The following is a 10,209-nucleotide window of genomic DNA, read 5'->3' as shown; positions in this document are numbered from 1 at the left end:
AAAAAATTAATTAATTGATTAATTAATTTGGGTTAGAGTATTTTTACTAGGACAATTTGTGATAGGTACAGATATGTGTATCTCTAGAGCGAAGAGGATAACAACCTCAGGTGTAACGACACCTCTTCTATAACATCAAAAATTAGCGGTCTCGGCTGATTCCTATAGGAAAAATAATATTAATGAACCTCGCTTATAACGTCTATGAAAACGGTATCTACCGTGGATTTAACGACACATTTTTCGTCTCGTTTGCTTCCGTATCAAAGCCGGAATTACATTGCAAACGTTTTGTGAAAGATCTTTTATCAAAGTTTTGTATTGTAATCCCAACCTAAGGAATTCTGAGAATTAGAGCTGTTTACTAGCTAAACTAGGTAATGCTTGTCTGTGGCAGTGGTTCTTAACCGAGGGTGTCCGCACTCCTAGCATTTTTGGGGGGTGCGAGATGGAAAAAGAAAACATATCATGTTGACTGATTGATTAGTCAGAAAAATTGAATTTTTCAATTCTTTAAAAAATACGAAGCATACTCACAATTTCCACATTGAAATGTGTCGCGAAAATTCGCTGTTAAAGTTTCTTTCTCGGTTAGCGATCGTATTCGTTTAGCATATCGATTGAGAAATGCAACTAGGGTCACCGATTTCGGAATTCTCATTGACGAGCCTCTTAGGTTTTCTGAACATTATTCAGTGGTGATCAAAAAAAGTGAATAGAATGCTCGGTTTCATTTTGAAAAAGGAGTCTTCGCGTTCTCCTAAAGTCATTCTTCCGCTTTTCCGAGGCTTATTTCGTCATGGACTGGAGTATGCCTTACAGCATAGTCAGATAGCATACAGAGGTCTTCAACCTTTTCCTAGTCACGAGCACCCCTTTTGGCAAGTTTGACGTGCTTGAATGCTATTCGTGAAGAGTGTTCAACTGGTAAGTTCATCAAGTGACCGCGAGCACGAAATCGGACACTCTGGGTGCTTCAAGGAGCACCATGGTGCTCGCGAGCAACGGGTTGCAGATGCCTGCTGTAAGGTTTGGGAGACCATACATACAGAGGAACATGAGCTTGGTTGAAGGGTGCAAAGAAGAGCTACCCTGTTCTTGTTGGCGCACAGTTCTTGAGATATGCAAACACCAAGTATGGCCCCCGCTCTGTCCCTTGTGGAATATAAGCAGGCTACCTTGTGGCTGGGCCATGCTGGAAAAAGTCTGGAAAAGGTCTTGAGATATGAAGAAAGACTTCATTTTTTGAAGATGTTTACATTGGAAGAACACAGGTGTCGGTAGGATACGATAAAAGTGTTCAAATTTTAACGGGATGGACCATGAATTATTAATACGCCGTCAATCGACGGCTTTGACAAGGCACGCCAGTATCGATTTTTAAAGGAAAATTCTAGGTTGTGGTGGCAATTTTTCTCTAATAATTGTTAGTAAATGGAATAGCTTTCCCCGGCGGTAGTAAATTCTAATACAATTGACGCGTTGAAATACGATAAACATATAGAAATGTCCTCTCTACTTTTTAGTACAAGATTCATTGAAAGACTGGTTATTTGTGAAAATGAAGATTACAAGGAAGGAAATTCAACACTGCCCCCACGGGGACTCGAACCCCGGTCTCTCGCTTGCCGGACGAGTGCTCGACCATCTCAACTATCGAAGCAGATAGAACATTTCAACCTTAGAACATATATATATGTTGAAAGCCACCGTACATGGGCGGCGTCAAGAATCAACTAATAGCTCGTGAACGACATAGGCCAACCAGATGGCCACATATGCATATAGAAATGTCCTCTCCACTTATCAATACAAGATTCATTGAAAGACATTTTCTTCCTTGTAATCTTCATCTCCACAAATAACCAGTCTTTCAATGAATCTGGTAACGATAAACATGTTGGAGTAGATCGAGGAGTTATCCATACTTAGATAAGACAACCATAAATTTTATGGGTATTGCATTATATTTTATCATGTATATACAGCTTTAGTTTTTACAATTGCATTTTTAATTGGGGGTTGCTGTATTTTAGAAATACATGACATATATATTTCTTATCTTATAGGCATCTTTTCTCAGCCACCTCGTTGGGCATTTTGCTTATTGTGGCCTTATTTGCAAAATAACATTAATACCCAAAATATTTTGCGGTTTGTTTGCATTCGTATCTCGTGTTATCAGCATGCTGCGCTTAGATTTGATACTATCGTGAGCATGACTCAGAAAAAAGCCAAAAAGTTTAATCCCCCCTCCCCAAGTGTCAAACAAACATGTATGTATTTTTTTCTTTTTGGCTGGAATCAAAAAAGTGAAGAAAAAAATAACGAGCGATTTCGCTGACAATTGGTGGGAAATGGTGATTTTCCGTGTTTATAATCCCAATTTCCCGCATTTTTCTTGGTAAATTATGCTCACCCTAATCGTAATGAAAATTAAAATGTACAATATAGTATTTTTGACATATATTGCATCCTATTATATTTTTCAATTTTGAAAAGTCAAACAACAATCTCGGTTGTAACGACACCTCGGTTATATGGTATTTTCTCCTTTATCTCATGGGGTATAGTTTCAGTTTAAAAATGCTCAAAACGCGTTCAAAAATTACCTTGTACCATTTTTGAGAGTGAAAATACAGTGTGTCACAAAATAAAAGATCAAATTTTTACACAGCCCTCCTGTTTTCTAACTTCCAGTTAGAAAGTTGTTGCCCCGTCTCTCTTGAAGCCAAAAAAAAAAAAAAAAAAGAGTTCCACGTTTCCAAGTGCAATATTCACTGAGATAGTTGAATTCTAAAATCGGATAAAAGTTAGAAAAAAACAGCAAAAAAACTAACGAATAACGCTTCCTTTTCCCATTTACGTTATTCTTTCCCAACTTTTCGCCGATTTTTGGATTCGAATATCTCAGCAAGTATTAGAAACGTGGAATTCCCCCCCCCCCCCCACCCCAAAGAGACAAGGAAACAATTGTCTAATTCGGAATTACAGAAGAGGGGGGCCATATAAAAATTTAGAAGTTTTATTCTGTGATACACTGCATTTTCACTCTGAAAACTGAGACAGGGTGATTTCAACACATTTTGAGCATTTTTTAAATTGAGACCCTGCCTGTACTACAGTGTTTCTCAACCACCGAGCCCCGACATCAGACAAACCGGGCCGTGAATGGTACACTGTCTCATTTTCCCCATTTATTCCCTATTAGTCGTGTGTATGACAGCCCCCCCCCCCAAAAATTAATCAACCGGGCCGCGGGCTTCCAAAGGTTGAGAACCACGGCTCTATTACGAACAGTTGATGAGATAAAGGTCGCATTAGAACTGACTGGATACCCCCGTATATTCATTCATTTCTCAATTATACTAAACATTTTATTTGATTTGAATATGGCGTGTTAGTCGATAATGGCGTTGTTCTTTTTCGACTTCTTCCCCTTCGACCTTCTTTGGTCAAGGAAATAACGCTATTACATTATCGTTTAAAAATAAAAAGCGAGAATAAAATTGGGTAATACCCTTTTTTTTTTTTCCTTCTCCTCGCTATTACGACAATACGCCGCCGCCAACGTAGTTAACAACCGCAACATCCATGACAGGATGAATATACGATATATAAATCATGGAATAATTGTCAAAATAGTAATTATAATTTGAAATTGAATAAGACGAGAACTTATGTTGATGTCCCCGGTTCGTTTTTTTTCCCGTTTCATCCTTTCAGCAAAATAATGTCGTTTCATCTTCAGGCAGAGGTGCCGACATGAAGAAAACATTGGGGGGGGGGGCTTAAAGTTGTTCGTTGTCCCGTATATACGGGACTGAAGCGCATACGCAGGAGAGGGAGTGTGCATTGCATTGTTTTTTCAGAAATTATTGGGGTGGGGGGGCTCAGCCCTCTTGCAAAATTTATTGGGGGGGGGGGCTCAAATGGTTTCAGCCCCTAGTTTCCGGTGCCTATGTCTTCAGGTGATAATACCTTAACGGTGAGTGTCTCCACTTCGGATAACATGCCAAGTACCCATTGTTCATTGCACCTATTATACTTGATGCGCAAATCTTTTGTATAACTCGGAGAAATAAGTTTTTTTTTCATTTTGAAAATAATGAATGACGCAGAGTTAATTTATCGAAAAGAATTGATAATTCTAATAATGATTCTGATGAAATTCTTAAATGAAATAATTTCCCAATTTTTCTGAATTGACGATTATGCATAACGGCCGATGAATCTGATTCATTCGCTTTTGACATCAAATTTACTAGGACAATGAACAGGCGATTATGCATAAACACCAGAAAATGTTATAAATTCGTATTGGAGTCATCATATAGCCCCCAGCGTCAATGAAGGAGCCGACTGATCTAATGTATATGCACATATATGAATTTGCATCATCATCATCATCACACACCCCCAGCTTCCATTGTCATGCTCCCCCCTAGCCTTTCATGTCTATCTCCGCCTATGAGACAGACCCTTTATTATTCTCATTTCGATTTTGAAGTGTTATCTTAAGAGCATCGCGGACCTCCGGATAAAGATATGCTCTGGGAGGCCCCCCCCCCCCTCCCTAGCTTGCCTGATGTACAAGCCAACCCAATTTAGCACCACCATCCATTTTAGAATCTTGCGCGAAGTATCATTCGTAAAAAAATACATGCATTTGTTAGAATACATGCACGAAGCCCCGCCCCCGATAGGTGTCCTGGGGGCTCACGTGTTAATAAGCCAATTCAATTAAATCAAAAATCAATCTTACGAGATGTCAGGCAGCTGGAAAAAATTATCTGAAAATTTCTAAGCCCTCGAAAAAACATTAATATACAAGTATACCATATTCTAAATTATGGATAAGCAATCTACCATTCTGACCCCGTGAGGGTCATTACCTACATGAACCTCACCCGTAGGGGCCTCTTTCACTAGACCTCCCACCTTTTCCGTCTTCCGGTTGTTCCACCCTGTCTTATTATACAACAACTTAGTATGAATTAAGATATATAGAGAGAATACACCTGCTTACCAATGAGAAACTTTCTTTTAGCTTATAGATATTGAATCTGTATTAAGAGAAAATTCTCTTTATGTACTGATAAGTAGAGCCCAGATTATATGCACTAAAAAGTGGCAATATATGCTCTAAAAATAAGCAAATATGCATCAAAAATCCAAAATATGCTCTAAAAAATCCAAACTATGAACTAAAAAGTCCTGAAAAGGTTAAAAATTCCGTAGGTACCAGAAATAGGAAAATATGCATTAAAAAAAATTGAGCAAAAAAAAGCAGATATGTTTTTAAAATGCATATTTTCTATTTCTTAATGAATATTCATTTGCGAAAAAATAATACCTTGCATATTCAAATAACTTCTACAGATTTTTTATTTAGGCAATTTTGAATTTCTAGTTTGTTGTAGCGACTCAGCAACAAAAGAATTTCGACAATATTTCTAGAAAAATTTAACGTTTGAACAGCTTTTGACATATCTCTAGAAATAGCCTTTCAATAAAACGGTTGATGTAAAAAAACCAATGTTATGAAAATATTATAAGCAATATTTATTTGAAAAATTATAAAAAAAAGTGATTGAGCTTGAATAAACCTTCAAAAATATGCACTTATTCTGAAAATTCTTTGATTTTATGGGCTTTATATGCATTCATGCTGAAAAGGCCAAAATATGCAAATGTGTAGATGTATTTGTATATAATCCGGGCTCTACTGATAAACATTATACAACAAAGGTACTCAATCTTTTCAATCCGCGGGGCAGATGTGATATTTCTGCCACTCGCGGGATAGAAACTCGTCCATAAAGGGGCAAGCGTGGATCCAGGGGGCGATCGCCACTCCCAAGAGCCGAATAATATGGGGTAAATTTGTGCGTCCCATAAAATACGGGATCATCCAATGCCATGCACCTACACAATCAGTCACTCCTCCGACACATCGCCCTGGATCCACCTGCCTCCACTCCATTCCCAGCTGAAGATGCCTTCCTAGACTTCATTCGCAGCTGAAGACGTCTGTCTTTACTCAATTCGAAGCTGAAGATATCTGCTTCGGCTTCATTTGTGGCTGAAGATGCCTGCCTTCACTCTATTCGCAGATGAAAATGCCTGCCTTTGCTCCATTAGCTGATGAAAAGGCCTGCCTTTGCTCCATTAGCAGCTAAAGCTGTTTGCCTCCACTTCATTCGTAGCTGAGGGTGCCTGCCTTTGCTCTATTCGAATCAGAAGAGCTGTCTGCCTCCGCTTCCTTCACAGCTGAAGATGTGGATTCACTGGGGGAAGAAAGGAACGATCGCCCCTCCCAAGAGCCATGAAATATGGGGGAAAATTATTCTGTCTCGTAAAATACGGAACTTAAACAATTCGCCTCTCCCGACACATCGTCTTGGCTCCGCGCCTGGCCATAAGACCCGTATTTTACGTGATACTCCCGTAACTTTGGCCGTTAAAAGGTTTTTGTAAAATGTCCCGTTTTTCCCGTATCTTCAACGATGCTTCCTTGAATTTTTATTCTTTATTGAAATCAAGAATTAAGATTATTTTCACGACTTATAAATTATAACATGATAATTATGACCTTATTATAATTAATTATAGTCACATGAAGAAGCACATGTCACACATTTGTCGAACATATACGTTTTTTTCACGTGAAAACGTCTTAAAAATCGATGCCGGCTGTGGGGAGACAATCGCGCCCAATTGAGTGACAGTTTCTGTCGCGAAGTAATTTCAAATTTCAATTTCAAACTTCAGCTAAAAATAGACATAGCGCCGCCAACTTGGTCTCGTTTTAAAGAGAAAGAATGAAAATTTGCGCCAATATCACTTTGATATTAGTGGCTGCCGCATGTCACTTGCTGCGGGCGTGCAAAGTAAAAAACTCACGGGTTTCCATTTTCCGGATTTGACACGTGCCCATAAATGGGATCATATCTCAGAGACTAATTATCCAATCCGAATAAATCAAGTGTTGTTTTAAAGAGGAATGTATTTATTATACTTTAATTTTGAGTCAGGTTTTAATATTATATTGCGTGGAGATGTTAATGCACGTAATTGGACTGAAAGGTGATCAATATACGGGGGATAATGTTTTTCATCGTGACCCCTCTTTCATTAATCCGTAAATCTCTTGATAATAATTTAAATAATCGGTTTTGAAAATTGATTTTGGATCTATGTAACGATTGCTCATTTACAAGCCTAAATGGAAGAATGGCGAATGGTTTTATTGGACAATTTACTTTTATTGGGGGGGCAGGGATCTCGTGTAATTGATTATGTTGCAGTCTCTCCTGTTTTATTGCAGTTCATAAATAATTTTGAAATTTTTCACTGGATTGAGTCTGACCACAGATCTTTGGTGACTCATCCTTTCATTCAAATATATCTCCGAAAATAATAACGAAAAACCTTGCAAATTAACTTTACTCTCAAAGAACAGTTCCGTAGCACGTTAAATTCTATCTCGTTACACTACATGACAATCTCTCCGAAATTTTTTTGAAGTCTCTCGGTTGAAAAATCAGTTTGTTATTGAAAATGCCATAAAAAATGCTGCTCGATCTGTGGGCATGGTAAGAAGTAACTCGCCTACAGTACCAAAGAATGCTCAGAGTTAGAGGTGTCGCGAGAGTTCGATACCCGGTTCGTCCTTGTCAGAAACTTCCCTGACACAGGGGTACAACAGAAACGGCGACGTGACCGCAGAAAAAAATTGCTACCACAGGGAGTCCCACATCGAGGGGTTAGCGCACCAACTCCTCGATGAGTATAAAACAATCGGCAATAAATTGTAGGTCCCGGTATAATCAGCCCTCGTGTGCAGAAAATGACAGTGGTGCGGCAAAAATGATCACACACACACAAATGATAAGAATATACTGGCTCTAAATTTAAGCTGTATGAACCATGGTTCAATTATGAGTGTTAAAAGTGTTGACATTATTTAAACAAGCCTTATAAAGATCATTGATCATTTTTGTCGCACCACGGTCATTTTCTGCACACGAGGGCTAATTAGACCGGGACCTACAATTTATTGCCGATTCCGAACGGCAGGCTTGTTTTTATACTCATCGAGAGGTTGGCGCGCTAACCCCTCGATGGGGGACTCCCTGCGGTAGCAATTTTTTGCTGCGGTCAAGTCGCCGTTTTTTGTTGTACCCCTGTGTCAGGAAAGTTTTCCGACAAGGATGAACCGGGTATCGAACTCGCGACACCTCTAAACATCCTTTGGTACTTTAGGTGAGCATCTTATCGACCGGGCTACCGCGCCCCGCCTTATAAAGAGATTTAGGTCCTCTCATTCAGAAAATGATGGATTAAATTATATATCTTGGAAGAAAAGTTACAAAGTACCCTCAGATGAAATAAACACAATTACTTTTCAGATTTCACTACTAATTTAATGAATACCAGAAATTCAAAGAAATTCTGGTGCATAATAAATAAATTTAGAAGAAATAGCAGAATCGCGTTCCAGCCATTTCAATCGAAAAGTGAGACACTTATTTTTCCGATTTTATGCTCGCAATAAATTCAAGTAGGCCTACACCTGCGAGAGATCTCATAACTTCTTATAAAGATCCGATTTTAGATCGTGACATTCTCATGAACGATTATAATCTTAAAAAACTCTAGCAAAATGAGGCGAATGGACACTATGACATTAGAAATGAATTTTTAATACATTCAAAAGAAAATGCTAAATTTCTTTTGCTGGTTCTTTTTAATAAAATACTGTCATCTAATGCATTCCCCGACGCACGGTCAAAATTAATTCTCAAGCCCATTTTTAAAAAGGGTGACGTTCATCTCGTACCAAATTATCAAGCGATTTCTGTAGTTTGCTGTAACAAACACTTCACCTTCATTCTAAATCAGCGACTTAACTTCTGATCAAGTGAAAATAATATCATTAGTCATTATCAAGCAGGATTTAGGGAGGGTTTTGGCTGCATTGATCATGTTTTCACACACACACACTTTGAATTCAATTCAATTTGAATTTTCGAAAAAGAGACAAACTTTATACCACTTTCATTGATTTCAGTCTCGCGTGCGATTCTGTAAATTATAGCATTTTATGGGAAAAATTACTTCATTATGGAATTAGTTCCGGGTTCATTTCAACTATAAAAAACTTCTATGATAAAGCAAAAGCATATGTACGTTTTAACGAAGAGATTTCACCAAGTTTCCCTATAAAATCTGCTGTATTGCAGGGAGAGATCTTAAGGCCTAATCTTTTTCCCTATATATCAATGATGTAGATTCATTATTGGAAAATTCGGGTATTCCTGGCATATGTGTGGATTCTAATACTGAAACACATATCCTGCTTTAATGCAGATGATATGGCCCTGGTTGCTAATACGAAGCAAAATCTACAGCGAAAAATCAATTTAGTTTTTAATTTTTTTGAAAGTATTGAATTGGAAGTTAATGTGAACAAGACGAACGTGCGTTATTTTTAGAAAAGGGGGCAAAATCACCAAATCAGATCGATGGTTCTGGAAAAATCAATAATTAGTGTCCAAACAATATGCTTATCTAGAGGTGTGCCTTTTAATTCCTCTTTTTCTTTATCCATGACTGTTTCTTTTTTTATTAATGAAGCATAAGTTGCTATTAACTCTTTGATACCTTTGTTAATTAAAACTAAATGCAATAAGCTTGGAACTCATTTGAAATTGTTTAACTCACTTGTTTCCTCAGTATTATTGTATAGTGCTGGCGTTTGAAGTCACGAGTACTTTGACGAAATTGAAGAGATCCATTTGACTTTTTTAAAGGAAATTTTCCGATTTTTTTTCATGTTTTCTCATGTTAACGTTTTTTTTTTCGTTTTTTCCTTAGAATTCATTTAAATCTATACTGCTTCAACACAATGGTGCTTCATTTTTTGCCTTTGGTGATTTTTTTGGCAATTTTAGCAGTAACTGATAATTTTCCCTACCTTTGGCATCATTTTTTGTGACAATTGGCAATTTTGCTGCATTTTATGGTTAAAAGCCTACATTCATGCGCAAGGCATTCATTGATGTATTAATTCAATAGTTTTAAAATATTTTGAAGCAATATCTTAAGCGCAGTGTATTGCAGACAGATTTTACGCAACATCTTTTCAAGCACAGAAATACCACAGGTATAAGTGTCCATATGTCCTGTTTTGAACATTGCCTC

Source organism: Pholcus phalangioides, unplaced genomic scaffold (genome assembly GCF_987345545.1).
Source record: "Pholcus phalangioides strain wild (caught in Gottingen) unplaced genomic scaffold, Ppha-v1.0 ptg000017l_1, whole genome shotgun sequence".
NCBI classification, from domain to species: Eukaryota; Metazoa; Arthropoda; class Arachnida; order Araneae; family Pholcidae; genus Pholcus; species Pholcus phalangioides.
The sequence above is the reverse complement of the archived record's forward strand: the minus strand, read 5'-3'. Positions refer to the sequence as shown.